Source organism: Salmo salar, chromosome ssa10 (genome assembly GCF_905237065.1).
Source record: "Salmo salar chromosome ssa10, Ssal_v3.1, whole genome shotgun sequence".
Lineage (NCBI taxonomy): Eukaryota > Metazoa > Chordata > Actinopteri > Salmoniformes > Salmonidae > Salmo > Salmo salar.
The window spans coordinates 11,118,780-11,145,058 of NC_059451.1; the positions used below are offsets into that span (position 1 = coordinate 11,118,780).

The 26,279-nt window shown below is 44.3% G+C and overlaps 1 protein-coding gene across 1 annotated transcript in view; it reads right to left on the reverse strand.

Annotated features, from left to right (window-relative positions):
- The window catches only part of LOC106613507 (receptor-type tyrosine-protein phosphatase S), a 282,372-nt gene extending 256,800 nt beyond the window's left edge, over positions 1 to 25,572 (reverse strand). Inside the window, exon 1 of the mRNA XM_014215826.2 lies at positions 25,309 to 25,572. The gene's annotated coding sequence lies outside the window, so the exon portion shown is untranslated. The remainder of the gene's footprint in view (positions 1 to 25,308) is intronic.
- Positions 25,573 to 26,279: the final 707 nt, after the last annotated feature.

Consider the following 26,279-nt stretch of genomic DNA (forward strand, 5'->3'; position numbering starts at 1 on the left):
AGCATCATCAACAAAGGATGTACTTGGTCTTTTCATTCCCATGCCAAGAACAACCGACAACCTACCACCAAGGTTACTTGAATGACAACTCCGATAGCTACTTAGTAGCTAGATGGAGTGGTGGAGAGGGGAAGAAAGGAGGAGGAGTTGACATTACTCCAGAAGTGTCTCTCTCTTTCCCTCTCTCTGCCACTTTGTGACCCTTTCACACACACACACACACACACACACACACACACACACACACGCGTCTGAATTATTAATCGTCAGACAACAAGGAGTCGGAATCTCTGGGAATTATCTGACGGAAGGTCAAACCAGGAGCTCAGCGTAGCCAGAAACCAAACCCTGGCTCCTTTCATCCTTCCATCCTTCCACTCTCCTTTTCCTTGGCTGCCTAGCGGAGAAAGAGAGAGAGAGAGAGAGAGCAGGAGAGAGAGAGAGAGCGGAGGCACCTCGGGCATCTAACTGCAGCAAAGTGCCCTGATTGCCCAAGTACACAGCTGTGAATGGGAAGCAAAAAAAAATGTTAAAAATGGGGAAACACATCTACATCCTGTAGTGTAGTTGAATCGTTAACAGCAGAGAAAATGCAGTGCGTGATGCTGCATCACGGTCACATTGTATCTGTGTGGGAGTTGAATACAGAGTATTAGAAAGACATGTTTGTCAGAGATGTTTGGTCAATCAGGGGGAAATATTTTACGAGGCAGGATGAGTCCCAAATGGCTATAGTCCCATATGGGCCCAGGACAAAAGTAGCGCACTACACAGAGGTGCCATATGGGATGCAGCCGCACTCCCTGTAAGGGAAGGAAATCGTGATGTTTTATTAGAGTCGAGGGGTAGATACTGTATGTGTCAGAAGTGTGGACAATTTGGAGGCGTGTAGGTGTCTCGCATAGCGTCGACTGACATAAGCTCCTGGATTTGAATGATCTACTGCTACAGGAGGAAAGCTAACAGCCACGGGTCGGTCATCTTAAAACGAAAAAGAGGGTGGTTGGAACTTAAACACAGCGTAGTCACCAACTTGACTTCGATCTCTCTCGGTTCAGTCGGTGATTAAATACCAACACTGTCGGGCTGGAAAGTTCCATCTAACCCTTCACCCCTCCATCACTCGAAATGAGATGGCCCACATCCATCACACAGACGAGTGCAGGGCAGTGGATGGGGGCGGGAATGGTCTCGACCCCACTCAATGGCTGGACACGCACCGGTCTCATGAAGCAACCTTTTAAACATGGCGGACCATCCACCAAACTAGACATAAAGGCCTATAGGCCTTAAGCCTGAACTTTACATTGGATAGTTGTATGGATGTGAACAGGAGAGGGAGAGAGGTAGAGAATGATAGAGAGGGATTCCCCAGAGGTCTTCCTTGTCTATACTCAGGCCTGGTCTCTTGGATTCCAGGGGTAGCCAGAGAGCAGCCATCCATCAGGCTTCAACTCACATAACATGAGGTGGAGGGAAAAACAGAATGATTTATGTCCCTCTGTAGCCTGGTCAGTCTCTCGCTCTCTCTCTCTCTCTCTCTCTTTCTCACACACACACACACACGCAACATACACACACAGACACAAACACCACAAGTTATTAACTGCGTAAGCTTATAATGTGGCAAAGACAAATAGCCCGGCTCAACTTCTTCCCTGGCTAACCTCTACACATGGAGGGTATTATACTGTAGTAAGAACAGTCATGGAGCCACCGGTCAACTCCGTAAGTCTGCCATTACACATGTTATAGGAGGTTGGAAATGGAACAACTGCGAGCTAGCATATACAGTATATCTGGCTTAGTGAACTTTTGGATGATCTAAAAGCTGCGATGTTTGCCTACGCCATCTGAAAATCCAATCGTATTAACATAAAAGCCCGTAAAAGACTTTTATAACAGAATTGAAGTTATTTTATGAACGAGGAAACCCATTTTATGCAAACAAAAATATAGTCCAAAACTAGGAAACCACATATTAAACGCATGACAACACATTATGTGTTCTAATACAAAACGCTGTCCTGCAATTCCAGAAAGATCATCACTTCACCATCGAGCCACAGAACCAAAACCAACAACATTTCAGCACTTCAGCTGTGCATCTGCAGGAGCCTTACTATCTACTACAGCATATGATCCGTCTCTTAGTGTATTGAGTCATTACTTACTTACTAATGTTTACATGGATGTTTGACAGAGAACCAGGCTGATCATTGCACACGCCCGCCCGCCCACACACACACACACACACGCCCGCCCGCACACACACACACACACACACACGCCCGCCCGCCCACACACACACACACCCGCCCGCACACACACACTCACTCACTCACTCACTCACTCACTCAATGAATGAAGCCCTAATGGTCATGCACTCAGTCTAAGTCTATCTGATTAGCAGAATGGGGCATTGGATAGTTGATCATGGATAAAGTCAAACCGTATTGCATATTATTGGCTGTATAAGAGTTGGCTCTTAAGAATCCTCTTTAAGCGGACTAACGTCGGTACCACCTCAAACAATGTTAATGGGGGCTTTCCTAGAACCCACACTCTTATCCAACCACAGATCAATGCAGTGTATAGTGAGTGGCTAAGAAGCATTAATAGTGTGGAGGCAGGGTTGACGGGTGTAGAGGTGGAGGTCGGGCTGGAGTGAAGGGCAGTCATCCATTGAAAAGACACCACAATAGAAGATAATTGACAAGTGCATTGGGAGGGATTATGACCTGTGAGTTTTTCTGAATAGGGAGTCAGTATGTAAAACAGTAGCATCAGACATGATTGATTAATGATTCTCACTGATGGTGGTGTAATCACAGCTGATCAATTGGGAGTTTTGAGTGGAGGGACTGTCACTGAAAAATGTGTGACTTTTGTCCACAGCGTGATAGGGTTTTGTCCACCTTCTCGTCAAAAGGTGATGGGACTCTGGTTCATTCTATTCCTACAAAATGTACACCTGGGGCACAAGCTTGCCAAAGTCCCCCACAGAAAACGTGCATGGTTGGAGTATGAAGTTCCTTTACGGAACTCTGTTGAAATGTGTTTCAAAACACGTCTATCCGAATTCATCCCAGATCTGACATGATAGGACAGGTTGAAACAAGAGTTCCACTCCTATATCCCACCCTATCATCACATAGAGCTATACAGCAGTAATCCTTTGCCTATGGACTTGAATTGCACTGTTAGCACTGAGACTACTTGCCCTAGTAGGAAACCCACTGTGGGCATACATACCCCACAAGACATGCCACCAGGGGTCTCTTCACAGTCCAAAAAAGAGGCTGGGAAAATCAGTGATAACCACAAGTACAGTAGGTGAGGAAGAAAGAATGAAAGAAAGACAGAAAGAACGAACAAACAAACGAATGAATGAATAAATAAATGAATGACCAAACCATTATCGCGAGGTACCATTTTTTTCTCCAAACTGGGCTACAGCGGTGAGTACTGTGTTAGGACACTTGGCTGTAGTCTCAGTGGACGCTATTGGCCTGGCCTGCCCATCAGTCACCCTGATGCATGGTTCCAGGGGGCACAAATGAAACCTGTCACAACAAGGGTAATGATGTCAGACGCACTATATCTCACTGTAGAGTATGGGCCAGAGCTGGAGTGTCGCTCGGCAACGCCAGGTCCCCGCTGACCTTGAGGTGGGGTTTTGGAGGAGGGACAGGGGGTGGGTGCGGGGTGGTTGGTGAGGTAACCTGAAACTTTGTCCACAAAGGGGTACTTAAAAGGCGAGGCGATCCTTTTCTCCCTTCTCTCTGCGTGTATGTTGCTATTGTACAGGCTCATGACATCCATTATCATTCACATCATCCCTCTTTGTCCTTGAAACCCTGTTTTTCTCTCTAACAACCTCTCTCTCTCTCTCTCTCTCTTCATTTCACGTCTCAAGAAATATGTATTTCTCTAATGGATTGAAAGTCTTGGGAAGAACCGACAGTCATTGAAAGATTGTCCTTCAGAATATCAGTCATGACAATGCCAAGTGTGTGTGTGTGTGTATGCGTGTGTGACTGTGTGAGTGTGTGTGTGGGAGAGAGAGAGAGAGAGAGAGAGAAGGAGGACGTGCATGGGTCAGCTCTTCTCAAATGCCCTCTTCATTACCAGCCATTAGGCAAAGACAGAGGGAGGAAGAGAGGAAAGAGAGAGAGAGAGAGAGAGAGAGAGAGAGAGAGTCCAACTCGAAAACAGCCATAGTGCAGGAGGATGGGTTAGTCCATAAAGACACATTACACATTTTCCTGTCTCAGCCAGAATTTAGAGGCCATTAAAGCAGCCACTTCCAACAATTAGCATCACTCTATAACACTCTATAGTATTCTCGAAGAAGTAGTCCTCATGCAGTGTGTACTGTACAGTAGCTACACGCTCTCCACACTTTTATGAAGAAATAACATTAGAAGGACTCCGTCATTGCACATTACCATGATTGAGAATACAGGCCTATATTGCATTTCAAGCACCTTTCAAGAAACTCAAGGACACTACAACAACAAAAGAAGAGGAGAAAAAAGCAAGGAATAGGCACTTGAAGTTGCTCGCCAACACCACACAGTAGCTACAGGATGATTAACAAGTTCTACTATACAGTAGGCTATCTCCTTATGCCCGAGCATTAGCCCGCCATAAATAGTTAAGGCCCACACAAGCATGGCTGATTTATGGTGTTTGCATCTGATCAGGAGGAGGAGAAGAGAATGGATTGCCTCCCAGCCTTTTACACACAACCATAAATTAAAGAGCAAATTTGTCAAAAGCGAAAGACAGAAGAGACACAGTAAGTGTGAAGTCGGGGCTTCGGTAGGCCACAAATAAAACTGTATCACAACATCATAACCCATTACACTGTCAGGATACAGCTGTTGTTGGCGGGGGGGGGGGGCATATGTTCCTGACAATATGCAGATAGTAGGCCATAGACATTCATGAGAGGAGAGAGGAGATGAGTAGCTACTTGACTCACTAGTGTGGTGTCCTATGTGCATGTAGTGTACACTTGAATTGAAGTAGGCCTAGTATACATGTGAAATGGAAAGGTTCTCTTTTGCCCATACCATCATTTACTGGTATATATTTCCAGGCCAAAAGAGACCAAGAGTCTGACAAAAAGAAAACATCAATATGAAAGCATTCAGAAATAACAGTAGGACCAAAACAAGGCAAGTCAGCCTTTTGAAAAGAGGATAACAATTCATTATGGTAGAGATCAATTTATTTGATTGATGTTCAGGACTTTGAGAAAGACAGTTTGTCTAATAGCTTAGTGTCTCAACTAAAAGGCACAAGACCTACAAAAAAAAAAGACATAAAGAAGGACCTTTCATCACTCTCTCCAGCGAGACATCATTTCAATCATTTTACTGATGGGAATGAAGGTTTGACTTGCATATCAATGTGCGAATATACTTTATGCTAATCCTGAGTGTGGTGTAGAGAGTGAAGAGGAAAAGATGATGTCATCACGTCAGTGAATACAGTGCACAGAGTGCAAGGATACATTTGAGGCTATATAGCTATCTAACCCACAAGATCTCATAGTTTCCTTTCGAAATTCAATGTATTATGGATGAACGTCTATTTTTTGATGCATTCATTCCACTTGGTTCCAGGGTTCAAACAGAAACAACTCAACGGGTTAAGTTTAGGCATTAAAGTTTAGGCATTAATTCCGAGTGATTAAGGTTGGCGCTATGGTTTGGGGAAGGCTTCAAACAAAATAATGAAAAACGACAAACTATTACCATCAGGTATCATCAATATTCTCGCGGCTGGCTATAGCACTGTGAACTGCCATAGTGCAGTGGTCTAAGGAGGACTCTCTGGAGCCGAGCACCACGAGTTTGCTCCAAGCGCTGGGCGATCGTTTTCGGTGAGTACAGAGAAAGGCATGCACCGACGTTCTCGGGACCTTTTCAAACGTCCAAAATCGCAGTGTGTTTCTCGTGTTCCCCTTTCCAATACTCCCTCCACACACACACACACACACACACACACACACACACACACTTGTGCGATACCAGGGAATACACCCTGCACATCTATGTCATTCCAGTGAAGGCAATGAAAGCAGAGTCGGTCCTGATAAATATTAAACAGGCTGTCTGATGTTGATAATTGCTTTGAATAACAAAAGATAAAAACAAAGATTAATGCACTATATCTAAACAAGGCCATTAATGCACTATATCGAGAGGTTAAAATGCCAAGGCTTAGCAGGAACTAGTGGAGACGAGGGCCACTCAGAGTAGGACACGAGGGACATGAAAAATACATAGCAGGTGACTATCCACATTAGCTGGGGTTGGCATTTAATATAGTCATATACTGTACTAGTCTAGTCTAACTCTGAAACTCCCATAGTGAACACGCAGTGGGAAGCACAATTGAGAGAGTTTCTCAAACCGGCGGCTAGGATACATCTATGACATGGCATACGTTGTTTTCCAGCAAATGGGTATCATGTCTCACTTAAAATCCATCCTGTGGGCTGAAGTAAAATGTACTATAGGTAAGAACTACTAACCTTCGCTTTGGTTTCATTATATTAGACTATGGGTAACAAATCTCCAATTACGAGACAATAAGGATTTCAACGTCAGCTTAATTTCAAAACGTATAATGGTACGGGCTAATTTATGCAGATTGGCCTATATATTTTCCAGAGCTGACTGACTAGGAAAGTCTCTAAACAATACCTGACCTCAGTCCCTATCTGTCTTCATTTCCCTCTTTAAAAAGAAACTCCAGAATGCTTTAGAAATCGAGCGGAAGAGATGACAAGCGGAGAGGCGAGCCAGGAGAGAATTCAAGAGGGAAATGCAAATAGATGAAGGGAAAGAGAGACTTAGAGAGAAGAAAGGGAGAGAGCAGAGGAATCAGTGGGGAATGGAAGGGAGTTGAGCAGCTGAGGAGAAAACGAGAGAGAATGAGAGACAGAGAGAGAGAGAGAATGTGAGAGAGAGGAAAATGAGAAACAGAGGAGAGAATTTACTTGAAATGACATGAAACAGGCCCAGCAATCGAGGCTCTCGAGTGGATAATGAGGGCTTTCTTCTCCTGTCAATTAAAAAGTAACTCGCTGACTTCACAGAGGTATACAGAGGTTGGGGGTAGTGGAGGGGGGTGAACTCCCTGCTCTCACTCTCTCTCCCTCCCTCCAGTGGTCCTGCTGAGTCATCAAGAGGCTGCAGCTGGACCAAGACATGAGGTGTTCTCCTCTCATCGCTCCCTCTTAAAACATTTAAACATTCTGAAAAAGCAGCCAAGCCAAGTTCTCCAGGACTGTAGAGTAATAAGCAAGCTAGCAAAAAGTCTAACCATACCCCATATGATTAACAGGGCAGCGTTGAGAAATTGACAGTCCGATTTGGTTTGTCAAAGGTCTGTTACATACCAAAGCAATGGCGATAGAGGGGGAATTGGGAGTGTTTGTGCGTTTTTTTTCTCTCTTTTTAAGCCCTGTGAAACTCCCCCCTGGTTAACTCAACTACCTCACTGCCACAGTAACACGCACCTCCAAGGACATGAATTAAACAGAGAAGCAGCAGCAACTTCCTGCTGGAAAGCCGCCCGACAGCACTTAGCTGGGGGTCATAAACAACCGGTGCTTTGTCACTTCCTCCCTTGCCCCAACAAAGCAACAGCAAAAATAAATTACCTTTAAGTAGACTTCATCCCTCTACCGGGCATCCTTCCTACCTTCTGTCTATATCCTACTGCTGATTGGAGGTGGCTGACCAACAAGCAACTGACCAAAAACAAGCAAACAAACAGCTGCTAGAATAACCATGAAAAACTTGAAGATGGAGGCAGGAAGCAGAAGTAAGATGGCACAGCAAATCATAAAGCTTGAACACAGAGGCAAGAGGCAGAAGTAAGACGCTAGATATGGAGAGAGAGGTTTGATGAGTGCAGCTTATGTGTGGGGAAAGAGGGCCCGAACCTCTCTAGGAGATATCATTGGGTTCAAATATGCTAAGCTCCCTGCGTCTGAAAACATGTTGGGAACTCTGGCTGCTCTCCGGCTCCCAATCGTCTCTCCGCCTGTTCCTCCTCTGCAAACCGCACCTGGGAATCCTCCCTCCCTGCTTTCTCCAGGATTATGAAAGTAAAAAAACAACCAGGCACATTCCCAACATTCCATAGATTATATAGACTCATCCATCCACAGCAGAGGACAAGCACATTTCACATTGCACATTCATAGCCTCTTGCTCTTGTATCTGAGGCCCCGTAGCCCACCCATAGATAAGAGCCAGCCATTTCGAACCATTCACTAAGCACCGTTAGCTAAGCTAATGAAACTTGGCACCCATCTCCTCCTCATGAAACTCTACCTTCGCTTTGAAAATTAGTAAACGAGCGAAAGGCAGCCTTTTCTCCACTTCGTTTTACTCAACATGCCTATCAAATCAACGGAGAAGCCAAGCTAACACTAGCAGTCAAGGCGGCTATTGAACTCGTTGGCTGAAGAAAACACAGGTTTGTTAATCAAGCGTAGGCAAAACAATTACGAGAATCCTTTAATCAATGGGACTGGACAAACAATAAATCCTGAGTGGCTTCAGCAAAGTGTGGCAAGGGGGACATTTTTCAACTCTAATTATACGCAATACTCCTGATTGGCTATCATGCGCTAATAACTACACCACAGTGCCATTTAGCCTCTCAGATTGGGTTTGGGAAACGCTACAAGGCTGAGCGGAGATATAGGCCCGAATTCACAAACATAATGGCTCACAAAAAAGGAACATGACAAAAACTAACATGCCTACTGAAGCAACATTTAGGTGTGTCGCCTAAGCCTATCCTTTGCGCTGGTGTTCGTAGCTTGTTAGCCCGTCAAGAGTGACACACACAAATAGGCTAGTCTGTTCATTCTCTTAGATGCAACCCGGAGCGCTGAAATTCCAATTCCTCCCGTTAGATCCAGAATTTGGATTCACTCGCATGCATGGATCGAAGCCTAATAGGACACTTGGAATTACATCTCCGGGAGGGTGAGTCTAATAAATGGCATGGGAATCAGGTAGACAAATCCATTTGGATTCATGAGGCTTTGTTTGAGCTGGTAATAGGAGAATATATAGACTGAGAGAACAGAGGGGAGTGAATGGCACTAGCGTTGAATAATATAATGTGTATGCTGTTGTAGGTAGCTCTTCACCAGCGATGGAAGGTCGAGAAGGGGAGGCAAATATAATAATCCAGCAAGGTAGGCTGGACATGTTTCAACCAGGTACAATGGCAGATATATATCCACATTGATCAATAATTGTTGATGCCTCTTACAAAGGCCCAGTCCCCCCTTTTCTCTCTCCCTTTCTCTGTCCCTCACTCCCAGTTCCCCGTGCCCATTGTTGCATGCAAACGGAAGCTTGCACAGCACTCTCGGCTAAATAATTGACGAGGCCCACATGGTCACGCACACAGCGGAGTAAGTGGTTTATTCTTGGAGAGATCAATGTAGGGGCTATGAGGATTTTATTGTACCTGCAGGTGAAATGTACAGGGTCACAGATCGCCCCGTCTTAATTCTGCTGCCCTAGCTTTGGTCCTCCCTTGAACCCTGTTGCCCCACAACACATACACAGACCATTGTAGTACCACCTGAATAAAATAGAAAGGCATTGAAGACAAAAATATAAATAATTCATAGATAAAACACCGATAAATAAATTATGTTGACGAACAGGGATTCTTCCTGCCGTTGTCTCAAAGCATTATCATCACGGGTCCCCCTCGCTGGGACAGACGTTGTCTGCAGCGACCAGCGACTGGGTTGTCATGGCAAAGAAGCATCGGGGAGCAGGTGAAATGTCGAGGTGACCTTCAAGAGGTAAAGAGTGGAGGGGCCATGTGGTGCTAGCCTCGTTAACAGCATAACCCCGAGAGAGACTTCTTCCTCAATGCCTCGGCCAATGATAGAGCTCTCAATTGTCTATGCTCCTGAATAAAGGTGTCCTGCCAGGGAGAGTTTGTTATCCAATCTGTATGGAGCTGATTGGAGATGGGGGAACCTGCCCGTGCTGGGCGGATGAGAGATCAATCACTGCATGGTTTCTCATCCACCACCATTCATAGTCTATCTTGACATTCACTTTCTGACTGTTGTTTCATGTTGATCCAATTAAATGTTTTGTGTAATACATTGTGTTGTATGTTCTGTGTATATGTCAGGGGAGAACTACTGCCCCCTCTCATTGAAGCCACAAAGTTCAAGGCTGACAACAGTACTGCAGGCATTGTTAGCTGAAAACAGGTCAATCTTTGGGTAAAAGAAATAATACAAATCTAAGAGAATCATGGTACAAATAATTGCTTCTATTACACCAGATATATGCCATTGAACTGTTGATTTTAAAATTGCACACAGAAGAAGTTTACTTGCTAATGGCAGCCTGTCGTACACCGGTCGACCTTCAACTTGACCCAGCAAACCCGGGAACATTCCCCAAATATCTGCTAAGATTCCCATTAACTTCTTGTTAGGATTTTTTCTAACATTAGGATAATAACAATCCATAATCATTAAAAGAATAATAATACATTTATTTATAAAAAAATAAAATAAAAATATCCTTGGAATGCTCTCATAACATACACTAAAATGCTGTGCACAACATCTGTAACAGCCACAACATTCCCAATAAGTTCTCATTAGGTTTCCAGGTAATGTTATAATACAATGTACCAGTAATGTTTTCCCAACAAACTAAAATTGGTTCTGTGAAAGTTCCCAGAACATTTGCTAGGTCGCGGCAAATGTTCTCATAACACAAATACTGTCCAGTCATGCTAATGATTCTACATTGTTAGTATAAAGCATTCGCCTAACGTTGGAAGAACATTCCAGAACACATTTTGGCTGTTCTTTAAAGGTTCCCAGAATGTTTCAATAGTTTGTGGGAACAGTCTGGTGGGAACATTGCGGGGACATCATATAGTATATGGCCCACTACAAGGTGATATAGACACACAGTATTTTATTAATAGGACATTTGAACAGTGTTAATCATACAAACACAACCACATTTTCTACATGTTAACAATCTTCACATGTGGGGTTTGAACCTACAATGGTTGGTTTCCAAGCCAGATCTTTCATTCTCTGGCAGTATGGTCAATCAGGAATTCCATGCTTCCTTTTTAGCCTTAGACATAACTAACACAGGGAAATACTGGTAACTGGGTTATTTCCCATCATTTCACCAATCCTCTTTATTTGCTGCGTACTTCTGGGACCATATTCACAAGGTATTCAAGACTATGAGTGCTGATCTAGGATCACTTTTGCTTTTCAGATCATGAAATATATGACAGGGGAGACCATGTCAAGCTCCACAAAGTAGGAATTATATTGGGTGTGTTTAAAAAAAAAAAGGTTCAACAGTCATTTTTACACTATTATTTATTTTTTACAGTTACTAAATTCTGCATTTCTGACTGGATGTATAAATCTGTGTGAAATAAGGAGTTATCTGTAAGTAGAGTGTATCTGAGCCTCAATTTCACCATTTTCTTTTTCTTCAAAAGAAACATGGTAAAAGAACCCTGCAATCTTCAGATCTGTAACTAGATCATTAGCCCTCTGCACCACCAGTGGATAGCTATGGCCTTGCAAGGGTTTTTCGGTCTTGTCACATGCGTCGAAAGGGACAGACCAAGGCGCAGCGTGTAAAGTGCTCATTCTATTTCTTTAATGAATGCACCTAAAAAAAAAAACTAAAAAAAAACGACCGATAACAGTCCCGTCAGGTACACAAGACTAAACGGAAACAAACCACCCACAAACCCAAAGGAAAGAACAAGCTGCCTAAGTATGGCTTCCAATCAGAGACAACGAAAGACACCTGCCTCTGATTGGAAACCATACTCGGCCACACATAGAAAATGAACATAGAAAATGAAAACTAGAACAAATCCCCATGAAACAAACCAACCCCAAAACACACAAAAACAACACCCCCTGCCACGCCCTGACCATACTACAATGACAAATGACCCCTTTTACTGGTCAGGACGTGACAGTACCCCCCCCCCAAAGGTGCAGACCCCGACTGCACCTCAAAACAAAAACCCCACAAAAACAACCCCAAACCTAAAGGGAGGGAAGGGAGGGTGGCCAACGTCAACGACGGTTCCTGTGCTACACCCCCCCCCTTCGTCAATCCTCCCACTACGGAGGTGGCTCTGGCTCCGGGCGTAGCTCCCGTTCTGCGCTGCCGACCCCCGCTGGAGGCTCTGGGCTGTAGACCGTTGCTGAAGACTCTTGGCTGCAGACCACCGCTGAAGGCTCTTGGCTGCAGACCACCGCTGAAGGCTCTTGGCTGCAGACCACCGCTGAAGGCTCTGGGTTGCAGACCACCGCTGAAGGCTCTGGGTTGCAGACCACCGCTGAAGGCTCTGGGGTGCAGACCACCGCTGAAGGCTCTGGGTTGCAGACCACCGCTGGAGGCTCCGGACTGGGAGGCGTCGCTGGAGGCTCCGGACTGGGAGGCGTCGCTGGAGGCTCCGGACTGGGAGGCGTCGCTGGAGGCGCCGGACTGAGAGGCGTCGCTGGAGGCCCCGGACTGAGAGGCGTCACTGGAGGCTCTGGTCTGAGGGGCGTCGTTGGAGGCTCTGGGCTGAGGGGCGTCGTTGGAGGCTCCGGGCTGAGGAGCGTCGCTGGAGGCTCTGGTCTGAGGGGCGTCGTTGGAGGCTCTGGGCTGAGGGGCGTCGTTGGAGGCTCCGGGCTGAGGAGCGTCACTGGAGGCTCCGGGCTGAAGAGTTGGGACCGGTCTCCCCGAAATGGGGAGACTTACATGAGACTGGGTGCGCAGAGCAGGCACGAGGCACACTGGGCCGTGGAGGCGCACCGGAGGTCTGGAGCTCAGGGCTGGCACACTCCGTCCTGGCTGGATGGTCACTGTAGCCCGGCACGGGTGGAGCGCTGGCACAGGGCGAACTGGGCTGTGCTGGGGAATGAGGGCTGCCGTGTGTAGAGCAGGCGCAGGATAAACTAGACCGAGGAGACGCACTGGCGGCCAGGGCTCCCCCCTGACCTAGCCAAACTACCCGTATGCCCCCCTCCAAAAATTTTTTGGGGCTGCCTCTCAGCCTCCTCCTGACGTTCCAGCCGTTCCTCCCAGTAACGCCGTTCCGCCTTCGCTGCCTCTATCTCCTCCAGCGGGTGGCGATACTCTCCAGGTTGACTCCAGGGTCCTTTCCCATCCAGGATTTCCTCCCAGGTCCAGGACTCCAGATACCTCTCCTGTTGCTCCCTTCCACGCTGCTTGGTCCTTCATTGGTGGGTGGTTCTGTCACATGCGTCGAAAGGGACCAAGGCGCAGCGTGTAAAGTGCTCATTCTATTTCTTTAACTATTTAAGGTATAGGGGGCAGGATTTTCATTTTCGGATGAAAAAGCATGCCCAGAGTAAACTGCCTAATACTCGGGCCCAGAGTCAAATATTTGCATATTATTAGTAGATTTGGATAGAAACCACTCGGAAGTTTCTAAAACTGTTTGAATGATGTCTGTAAGTATAACAGAACTCATATGGCAGGCAAAAACCTGAGACAAATCCAACCAGGAAGTGGGAAATCTGAGAATTGTAGTTCTTCTTTTGAATCCCTATCGAAACTACAGTGTCTGTGGGGTCACGTTGCACTTCCTAAGGCTTCCATTGGCTGTCAACAGCTTTTAGAAACGTGTTTCATCCTTCTCCTGTTACTGGGCAGAAAATAGGAGTTCAGTCAATGAGTGGACTGCCTGGGACCAGTGAGTTGTTTACTGCGCAGGCACGTTTGGCGCGCCACTCCTTCTTTTTCCTCTGTAATGAATACGCTACTGTCCGGTTGGAATATTGTCGGCGTTTTATGTTAAAAAGACCCTAAGGGTTGATTGTAAACAATGTTTGACATGTTTCTACGAACGGTAATGGAACTATTTGACTTTTCGTGTCTGGATATACGCTCGCGCTTTATGCCTTTGGATAGTGATCTGAACTAACCAACGCACAAACAAAACAGAGGTATTTGGACATAAATCTGGAGTATTTCGAACAAAAAGAACATTTCTTGTGGAAGTAGGAGTCCTGGGAGTGCATTCTGACGAAGATCAGCAAAGGTAAGAGAATATTTCTAATACTAATTCTGAGTTTAGTTGACCCCAGAACTTGGCAGGTATCTGTATAGCTTGCTTTGATGGCTGAGCTATGTACTCAGAATATAAAAAAATTTGCTTTCTCCGTAAAGCTATTTTAAAATCTGACACAGCGGTTGCATTAAGGAGAAGTATATCTATAATTCTTTCAATAACTGTTGTAACTTTTATTAATGTTTACGATGAGTATTTTTGTAAATTGATGTGCTTATTCACCGGTAGTTTTGGTGGGAATACATTTTCTGAACGTCACGCGCCAATGTAAAATGGGGTTTTTGGATATAAATATGAACTTTATCGACCAAAACATACATGTACTGTGTAACATGAAGTCCTATGAGTGCCATCTGATGAAGATCATCAAAGGTTAGTGAATATTTTAGCTGTATTTTTGGTTTTGTGATGCATGTCCTTGCTTGGAAAATGACTGTGTGGTTTTTCTTGTGAAGTTTATGTCCTAACATAATCTAATTTTATGCTTTCGCTGTAAAGCCTTTTTGAAATTGGACAATGTGGTTAGATGAATGAGAAGTTAATCTTTAGAATGGTGTAAAATAGTTGACTGTTTGAGAAAATGAAATTATGAGATTTTTTCTGTTTTGTATTTCGCGCCGTGATATTTCACTGGCTGTTGATAGCGTGTACCGCGGGTGGGACGCTAGCGTCCCACGTAGCCCATAGAAGTTAATGAATGCACCTCAACAAAAAACAACAAACGACCGATAACAGTCCCGACAGGCACACAAGACTAAACGGAAACCAACCACCCACAAACCCAAAGGAAAAAAACAGGCTGCCTAAGTATGGCTTCCAATCAGAGACAAGAAAGACACCTGCCTCTGATTGGAAACCATACTCGGACACACATAGAAAATGAACATAGAAAATGAAAACTAGAACAAATCCCCATGAAACAAACCAACCCCAAAACACACAAAAACAACACACCCTGCCACGCCCTGACCATACTACAATGACAAATGACCCCTTTTACTGGTCAGGACGTGACAGGTCTAACATGGTCAATCGGGACACAGAACAATTTCAGAGTTATAAAAACATTCCCATCCTCTTCATACAGTGCATTCGGAAAGTATTCAGACCCCTTGACTCTTTTGACATTATGTTATGTTACAGCCTTGTTCTAAAATGGAATACATCCACATTTTTCCTCATCAATTTACAGACAATAGCCCATAATACAAAGTGAAAACAGTTTTTCAGAAATGTTTGCAAATGTAATCAAAATAAAACACGTAAATATCACATTTAGATTAGTATTCAGACCCTTTGCTTTGACACTCGAAATTGAGCTCAGGTGCATCCTGTCTCCATTGATCATCCTTGAGATGTTTCTACAACTTGATTCGAGTTCACCTGTGTTAAATTCAATTGATTGGACATGATTTGGAAAGGCACACACCTGTCTATTTAAGGTCAGGGAGGTGACCAAGAACCCAATGGTCACTCTGACAGAGCTCCAAATCAAATTGTATTGGTCACATTCACATATTTAGCAAATGTTATTGCGGGTGTAGCAAAACACTTCCTCTGTGGAGATTGGAGAACCTTCCAAAAGGACAAACATCTCTGCTGCACTCCACCAATTAGGCCATTATGGTAGAGTGGCCAGACGGAAGCCACTCCTCAGTAAAAGGCACATGACAGCCCGCTTGGAGTTTGCCAAATGACACCTAAAGGACTCTCAGACCATGAGAAACAAGATTCTCTGGTCTGATGAAACCAAGATCGAACTCTTCAGCCTGAATGCCAAGCGTCACGTCTGGAGGAAACTTGACACCATCCCTACGGTGAAGCATGTTGGTGCAGCATCATGTTGTGGGGATGTTTTTCAACGGCAGGGACTGGGAGACAAGTCAGGATCAAGGGAAAGATGAATGGGAGCAAAGTACAGAGAGATCCTATATGAAAACCTGCTCCAGAGCGCTCAGGACCTCAGACTGGGGCGAAGGTTTTTATTTTTTTCACCTTTATTTAACCAGGTAGGCCAGTTGAGAACAAGTTCTCATTTACAACTGCGACCTGGCCAAGATAAAGCAAAGCAGTGCGACAAAAACAACACAGTTACATATAAACAAACGCACAGTCAATAACACAAAATAAAAGAAAAACACAAAAATCTATGTACAGTGTGTGCAAATGTAGAAGAGTAGGGAGGTAGGCACTAAATAGGCCCTAGAGGCAAAAGTAATTACAATTTAGCATTAATAGTGGAGTGATAGATGTGCAGATGATGATGTGCCGGTAGAGATACTGTGGTGCAAAAGAGCAAGAGGGTAAGTAATACTATGGGGATGAGATAGTCAGGTGTGCTATTTACAGATTGGCTGTGTACAGGTACAGTGATCGGTAAGCTGCTCTGACAGCTGATGCTTAAAGTTAGAGAGGGAGATATAAGACTCCAGTTTCAGAGATTTTTACTGCTGCGTGCTACGGGTGGGTGTTGCTATGGTGACCAGTGAGCTGAGATAAGGCGGGGCTTTACCTAGCAAAGACTTATTGATGACCTGGAGCCAGTGGGTTTGGCGACAGATATGTAGTGATGGCCAGCCAACGAGAGCATACAGGTCGCAGTGGTGGGTAGTATATGGGGCTTTGGTGATAAAATGGATGGCACTGTGATAGACTACATCCAGTTTTCTGAGTAGAGTGTTGGGGGCTATTTTGTAAATGACATCGCCGAAGTCAAGGATCGGTAGGATAGTCAGTTTTACGAGGGTATGTTTGGCGGCATGAGTGAAGGAGGCTTTGTTGCGAAATAGGAAGCCGATTCTAGATTTAATTTTGGATTGGAAAAGCTTAATGTGAGCCTGGAAGGAGAGTTTACAGTCTAATCAGACACCTAAGTATCTGTAGTTGTCCACATATTCTAGGTCAGAACCGTCCAGAGTAGTGATGCTAGTCGGGCTGGAGGGTGCGGGCAGCAATCAGTTGAAGAGCATGCACTTAGTTTTACTAGCATTTGAAAGCAGTTGGAGGCCACGGAATGAGTGTTGTATGGCGTTGAAGCTTGTTTGGAGGTTTGTTAGCACGGTGTCCAAAGAAGGGCCAGATGTATACAGAATGGTGTCGTCTGCGTAGAGGTGGATCAGAGAATCACCAGCAGCAAGAGCGACATCACTGATATATACAGAGAAAAGAGTCGGCCCGAGAACTGAACCCTGTGGCACCCCCATAGAGACTGCCAGATGTCCGGACAACAGGCCCTCTGATTTGACACACTGAATTCTATCTGAGAAGTAGTTGGTGAACCAGGCGAGGCAGTCATTTGAGATGCCAAGACTATTGAGTCTGCCGATAAGAATGCGGTGATTGACAGAGTCGAAAGCCTTGGCCAGGTCGATGAAGACGGCTGCACAGTACTTATGATATTGTTTAGGACCTTGAATGTGGCTGAGGTGCACCCATGACCAGCTCGGAAACCAGATTGCATAGAGGAGAAGGTACAGTGGGATTCAAAATGGTCGGTGATCTGTTTATTAACTTGGCTTTCGAAGAGTTTAGAAAGGCAGGGCAGGATGGATATAGGTCTATAACAGTTTGGGTCTAGAGTATCTCCTCCTTTGAAGAGGGGGATGACCGCGGTAGCTTTACAATCTTTGGGGATCTCAGACGATACGAAAGAGTGGTTGAATGGCTAGTAATAGGGGTTGCAACAATTTCGCCGGATAATTTTATAAAGAGAGGGTCCAGATTGTCTAGCCCAGCTGATTCGTAGGGATCTAGATTTTGCAAGTTCACCTTCCAACAGGACTACGACCCTAAGCACACAGCCAAGACAACGTAGGAGTGGCTTCGGGATAAGTCCCTGAATGTCCTTGAGTGGCCCAGCCAGAGCCCGGACAAAAATTTGTTTTTGCTTTGTCATTATGGGGTATTTGTATTTTATGATGTATTCCAATCTGATTTCTTATGCTTTATTAAGGAGCTACAAATTTGCATGCTGAGAATGTTCTTGAAATATTCTGAGGACCTCCAAGACAAGGTAAAATGTTTATTTCGTGATCATCAATGAAATATTATGTTAAACCTAAAACAAATATGCAATGATCGTCATAAAAAATTACTTATTTGTAAATTGTGGAACATTGCGCAAAATTGTTGGAATGTTCTGTGCAACCTATGTGAGTATCCCAGACAACTCCCATAACTTAATGAAATGTTCTGGGAACCTTTAAAGAACTCAGAAAGGCTGTTCTGTCAACATTCTTGCATCAATTAAAAGTTTTGCGCACCCTGATACAAACATTATCTGAATGTCAGCACAACTGGACAGTTTTAGTGTTTTGGGGAAGCTTTCTCCTTGTCATATCCCCACATAGTTCCCACTACCTAAAGAAGCAGTCTGTGTTCAGGGAACGTTCTTGCAAAATCAGGTCAATGTTTTTTGCACCCTAAAACAATCATTGTAGAATCATCAACACAACTGGATAGTTTTTATGTTTTAGGGGCATATCTTCTGTGATGTCCCCACAATGTTCTCACCAGGGTGTTCCCACAACCTAATAAAACATTCTGTGAACCATTAAAGAACAGACTAAATGTGTTCTAGGAATGTTCTTGCAACATCAGGCAAATGTTTTATACAAACATTGTATAATCATCAGCACGACTGGACAGCTTTTGTGTTATGACAACATTTGGAGCGACCAAACGAATGTTCTGGGAACTTTCACAGAGACACTTTTGGTTTTCTGGGGATACTCAATGAAAGGGGGCAGCACTGAGCTAGCCTGCAATGTCACTTCCTGGACTAGCTCAAACTGTGTATGTTGGCTTCAAATGCGCTGTTAAATCTTCACATAGGAATGAATGTTGTCACGTGATCGATGGCTTTGTCCATTCATATACAGTCATCTGTACCTTGTGTTGCAAACTGTCAGTGCTTCAAAGATTAAACGTCCAAGAGAAAGTCCCTAAAGGGCAATTAAGAATTCTACTCTCATTTGAATGTCTATAAGCACGCCATCAATCATGTTGGCTCAAACAGGTTTGTTGAGTACACACCAATACAAAAGGATAAAACGTAATAAAAATAGAAATCCATCCCCTTGTTTTCAGCTTGTCCATCATACTCTTCGACTTCAAAAATCACACATTGCTAATGCTTGTGTGTAAAAGGCCTATTTCCAAGTAAAAGCAGTGGAGTGCCAGTATTGGGCGCACACGTGACGCGGTCTCAACACCACTGAAATTATGCCATGATTACTTCTATTATGTGTTTCCAAACATATATTTGTGTCTTATATGCCATGTAATTGGATTTCCCTCTATTAGCATAATTCATAAATATATAATAACGGTATCTCTGTGTAGTTATTACAATGATGTGCTGAATTTTTTTTTTTTTAACCAGGCAATTAAAAACAAATTATGATTTACAATGACTGCCTACTTGTGAAACCCCCCCGGCCAAACCCTCCCCTAACAATGCTGGGCCAATAGGGCGCTGCCCTGTGGGACTCCAGATCACGGACAATTGTGACACAGCCTGGGATCGAACCCGTGTCTGTAGTGACGCCTCTAGCACTGCAACGCAGTGCCTTAGACCGCTGCGCCACTCAGGAGGCCTAAGCATTGCGAAGATGGCAACATGGTGAGAAATGACTTATATTGAGTATACATTTCTCTAAATATACTTAATCATACATCATAAAAAATACATCTGAGTAGATTTGAATTCAACAGTAGGCTGTATACTAATGAGTAACATACAGTAGGAGAGAAAAAGTATAGTACACAACACCTGTAACTTAGGCTATATCTATCTATTACTGGATGGATATCTGGAGGCGACACACCCTAATCTCCAATAGAGCCTGTAGCTCAGAAAATACAAAGGAAATCAGCACTTGATGATTTCTTCAGCATTCACAGCAGCATCTCCTGCTACCTCTCTCCCTCCCTCCATCCCTTCCCTCTCTCCTTATCAGCTGATCAGAAATACACAACCAAGCCAGCCTTTACCACGAGTGACACCTCCTTTCTTTCATCCCCCAAGAACATGTGGCGCATCGATCGTTCCCCTTTAACCGAGAAGCATCCAGCTGTGCGCTGACGCCACGTGGTCTACGAACCTCAAAGCACATGCGTGTGAGTCTCAGATGGTATTTTTGCGTCTCAAACGGCATGTGCGAGCGCAACCTGTCGACGTTTATTGGTATTGTGTATCGCCTGAGTCAGTTGCATTGTTCCAGGGAGTCAGTGTGCAACGCACATACCAGTTGGCGCACTAGCTCTGGTCCATGGTGTTATGTTAACCACGGTTGCTTATGTAGCTAGCTAGTACACTCTAACTAGTACACACTAGCTAGCTAGTACATTCTAGCTAGTACACAGTAGCTAACTAGTACACACTGGCTAGCTAGTACACAATTGCGTGTACCTAGCTTCTAATTGTAAATGTAATTTCACCACCTGTGCTGTTGGTGGCGGTAATGCACCAGCCTCTCTGGCACCATTCGGCATCCTGTCTCATCTCCTATGTCTCACAGCGTCTATGGCGTGAGGAGAAAGTATCTGCTGGAGCAAGACCCTATTGCTTTAACTGAGAGACAACGTTGAGACAACGGATCACTCCGCGTAGTCCCCTTCCATTTGGTTGACACGGGAGATGCCCTCAAGGTGTTTCTCCCAGAAACCTCATAGAAGTGGAGAGGAGAGTGAGCTTGATCTCTCTCCCCAGATCCGAGGAGACGTCCCTGGCTTTCCACATGCAGTGCACCCCTGTCCTCATCTTGCTTTTTCCTGAAATCCCCACTTGTTCAGGAAGAGCATACACATCAAACCCATTAAATTGTCAAGAGTAAAATGAGGCCAGAATGTTCATGGATGGAAACTTAGTGATGAATCATTATTTTCTTCACTCGCTCTAGTTCTAGAGGCAATGAATATCATAAAAGGTCTAGCGAGTCTTCAGTGATGATGGTGGACCACTAGATCTATTCAGTTAAAAGTGAGGGATTTTTGTCACCTTCCCTGAGTATTCTAGGAATGGATTTGCATATACAGTTGAGGACCATATGCTTCCTGATAAGAACTACTGTATGAACCACCATTTGGCAGCAGCAGAGAACTAACGGCACCAGTCGTGGGTTTCTCTCACATTCTCTGACTTCTGACCTCGTCTAAATTACTCATTCACGGCGAGTTACGAGGGGACTCGGGGTGTAGAGTCTGTGGATGTAAGAGGGATATTTCGACTTTTACATTTTCCTACTCAGAATTTCGATTTCCGCTGGCAGCGTGAAAACGTGACCCCCAATTTAAAAAAATATATATATGTTTATCTTGACGTGACAACTAACAAGCTCTCGTCGGATAATTAGATGGCCGCCGCCGAGTGTATGCGTGTGCGGCAAAGCTCTCGATAACGCTCGACATTATTATATATTTCTTGCTTATGCGCCACGCCTTTATGGTGCTTTAAAAGCCTCGCCAGCCGCATCCATTTCCATTTGGGCTGCATTAACGACGCGGCGGCCACGCTCGTGTACTGTATGGTGGTGAAGTAATGAGACTGCAGAATGTGACTCATCTCAGTAACTGTGGATTGGAACCGGTGTACGTGTGTGAGCGCATGCATGCCGATGCACGTTAATGTGTGTGTGTATAAACCGGCCAGCAGCACTATACCTCCCATCTGGCAACAGCCCTCTTACGCCAGGGAACATGATTGAAGTGAAGGTCTCGCACAGTAAACGAAAGCTGCTCAACCACCACGTCACCCCGAACCCTCCCCCAGTAGCATATATACAGGTCTGCTTGATTGATGAGACGTGTTACATTTTAGTCATTCGGCAAATGCTCTTAGCCAGAGCAATTTGGGTTAAGTGCCTTGCTCAAGGGCACAACAACAGATTTTTCTCCTAGTCGGCTCAGAGATTCAAACCAGTGACATTGCAGTTGCTGGCCCAATGCTCTTAACCGCTAGGCTACCTTCCGCACTAAAGCCTGCATGCCTAAAGCTTCTTAACAAGCTACTGCCTCTTCGGTCTGACCATAGGCCCCTAACCAAACATGGTACATCTCCAGTGGAACAGTAGAGTGCTGATCCGGCAACGCAGGTATTTGACTGTGTGTGAACAACACATTTTATGAGTGGATGCTTCATTAACCATGTACAGGCCATTAACTCCGGGGAAGTCTCCCTTAATATGGATGTCAAGTGACAGGCCTGACTAAAAACAATGTGGAGGAGACTCCTGTTTAGTCCTCACATGGTAAGATATCGTCTCTAGAGAAGAGATGAAACACTGAATAATTTCTCAAATCTTTGAGCTAAAATAAACGAATAGACATTCACCTCTCAGAAATGTCTGGTGGCACTAGTGGAGGGAAGGAGATATAATATCTATTGGGGCCAACATTAGAGCTGGAAGGAGAAACAGAGGATGCCATGAATTATTTCCATGTAGTTCCATGTAATATTACATAATAAAGAATAGGGTGTGGTCTAGACCTATATTAGAAATTACATAATTTATGGTGTGATGGTTTTCAGTATTTGACTGGCATTTACACAACATCATTTAGAACAAAACGTTTGGCTAATGTTATATTACAACTGGATGTCTTAACTGTCCTTTGAAGAAGAGGAGGAAGGAGAAAAGGAGAGGAACTGAGGAAGGAGAGGGAGGAGAGAGATAAGAGGAATGGGATGGAGGGAGGATTCTGAAACAAGATATGCTGAAAATTATATGGGCTTTTCCAATGGGCAAGCTCCCAATTATACCCACACATTTTCGAATGAAACATTTTTAGTTCAGATAATATGAAATAGTTCCAAACCAATACAGGTTAAAATGTTTGAGTAGCCCTCATTCAGACTACTGAGACTCAGACGGGGTTATTTTCACTTTGAGTGTGAGCAAGGGGCGTGGTCGTGCTTTCGGTGGAAATCTTCGGTGAGAGGCCACCTGCACGTCTCGGATGCTTACCGGCATCCAGGAGAGAGGAGTCAGTCCACATTTCTCACGTGATGACGCGTAATGGAGAACTGTAATACACAGCAACATCATATACATTTGATTACATTACATTGGAAACCCGTAAGCCATTTCCTGGGCATCATAAAAACGCTATAACTACGTTACCGGGGTAGGACAGCGGTAAAAAAACGAATAAACCCATTTTCTTTTAACAGCCTCGGCCCTGGCAATATACGGTTCCTCGCGAGCTTTTATGATGTGCCTCGCAAAGCTTATAACACACACCCATTCCGATCAAGCCAGATTTCGTCTACAAGGCAGGATGCGTAACTTCATAAAATAATAGGATTAGCCTATAATGATGTATTAATCCCAACCAAATTAAAAGGTTATATTTTAGATGTCGTGTGTCCCTCTCCCCCCTTTTCAATGAACGTGTTTAATTGGGGGAAACAGTGATTGTATAGGCTATAACAATTGAACATTTTATTATCCTATTTGGGAAACAAGGAAATATGTTTTTCAATAGCACTTTTTGCAAGGTTCTTTATGATATGTGCCTACATTGGTAACCAATCAAAGGCACTTAACATCTCCGTCCTTCGGGGACAAGTCCACATACTGGCAATGCGTCTGTGAAGTCGATTGCAGTGTGTGCGTAACCGGAGCCAATAGTAAAACACCATATACTTCAGGATAAATAATGTTTAGGCTAATCTCCATATAGAGAACTAACTAATAGAATCCTAAACGTCATTACACAAGGCTAAATAAGTAATTATGTAGAGTATACATAAAAGGCTAAAAAGAATACAACCTAAAATACAGAGTAGCTTATTAACAGTCCCTCTACAAGTAAAATCTCTCCAGCAGTCAAAGCGGTCGAAACAGGATAATGACATTAAACAAGGGTGTCACCTGCACTCTAAAACTCAGACAATCACCAGACATCACACTGCTCCTGACTCCATCTTTCAATGAATGGCTTTGGGAGCGCACCTTGAAAAAAAAACGCACCACAACTAAAAACCCAAATCATTGGCAAGAAAAATAACCCCGCCATTGAACGCGCAAACATGGATCAGAGTCAGATTCCCGACGATACAGACAAATGTCAATGCATGTTCAAAATCTGCATTAGGCTACCCCAACAATAGATCAAATTGACGTTACTTGTCTGATGCCCTTTAACTCTCGAAACGTATCAGGTACCGTGCCATTTATGATCAATACGATTGTTTAGTGTCATTATCAATAGGCTACATGCAATATCAGTGAACTCAACTGCAACGCATTCGCGTCTCATGGGTGGCTTCGTTAACCCGTGGAGATATGCACCTGCTACAGTGAGCATTCATTTACATGTTAGTCATTTAGCAGACGCACTTCTGCAGAGCGACTTACAGGAGCAATTGGCGTTAAGTTCCTTGTTCAAGGACACATCGACAGATTCTTTTCACCTAGTCCGCTCGGGGAAGCGAACCACTAGACTACCTGCCGCCTCTACCTGCCGCAGCATTCACCCCCCCCCCCCTCCCTCCCCCATTGAAGATGATTCAGAAATGCGTTATTAAGACTAGCCACCTCTGAAGCGTACAGGCTTTAGAATGTAACAAATGGTTGCGTAAAATGCATGCCAAGTTTCACCCCAGTTAGAATATTGTAAATTCCTCCTGGTGTGGTTTAAATAAGATAGAGTGAATAAACTTGTAATGACCAAATGCCGTCAAAACGAGGGTAACAGCCAACGCTGTATTCTTTATAACAGCTCTTTTGGATACGGCTATAACGTTTGCCGCCACCAGTACTGATACTCTGTACAAGAATAGGAGAGGATGGCATGGGGCACATTTTGGCTACGGAGTAGGGCTACAGAATCACATAACCTTTGCTGTAGCCTATCAGCGTCAGCTCTACCCCGCAGAGTTCCGTGGCACTGGTACGCTTCTTGCAGTATTCTTGAGAGCTGTTTTTTGGGTACCACTACCAGCCTGCATCCCCCTCCTAGGCTACTCAATCAGCATTTACAAGTATGTACACAGACAGGCACTATCGGGCACAGACTGCCCGTCACGCATTCCACAGTGGAGAACCAGTTGAAGTAGCTTAAATATTTTCTCGTTTCAAGAAGCACCTCCAAGCATGCGGATACAACTCCGTTAGAAAAAAAGACAACTGTTCCTACCGTTGTCAATGATGGAGTTCCTCTCTTTCTTATTGTGCATATACAAAAAACACACACATTTTGTTCAAATAAACAAATAAACAATAATCCCGTATGCGAGCGTCCTGCGGCAGATCCAGAGAATCGGTTCAGGTTCTAGCGGTGAGTAGTGTTTAAAATCCCCGGATAGCGCAGGTTGCTCGGACGCATGTGGAATCGCAGGACTGTACCCTCAACCGCGCTTGGATAAACCACAGCTCTATGCGTTTGGCTGGAGGGTGATGTCATAGCGCCCCCCTACTTCTCCTCTCTCGCTCCCCTCCCTTTTCACCCACCCCTCTACTCGCAGCTGTCCTCCTCCTTTCTATTCCCATCCCGTGCGCTCTTTTCACTCCCTCCCTTCCCTTTCCCTCCACGTAACGTGATGAAGTCATGGCGTCGCGCACGCCTTGCGAGCGGTGCTGTCCAGTAGCATCCGCAGCCTCCTTTCCCGGGATTAGATGGAAGAAAAGGTGGCATAAAACAGGCCAATGCGTGAGGGAGGATTTGAAGGCTACCTCCCCTCATGATCATGAAGCAAGCGCGGCTTAAAGGAAAAGTGCATTGATGGTATATAATAGTTATGAGGGCTAGAATAAAGTAATCATACATGTTTTCTTCCCTGAACCCCAAAAATGTCTATCAAACGCTTAAAAATGTAATCAAGTTTATCGCAGGATTTGCTGTGATTAATCAAGATTAGTCAGAAATGTAGAATTTCCTCAAATTGAGCCGTAATTTAATACTTTTTAAAATAAAAAAACATAAGCATATAAGAATATTGAAGTTTAGATTTTGTCCAAATGTTTAGCAAAATCAGGCAAATTGATGAAGCACACTTTAACCTCAATGTCAACGATTTCACATTGTTGTTTTTAGCTGTATAAATGATGTATTTTGGATGTTTTCAGTCTAGTTTGAATCCTTTTAGACCATGTGATTAATCAAGATAA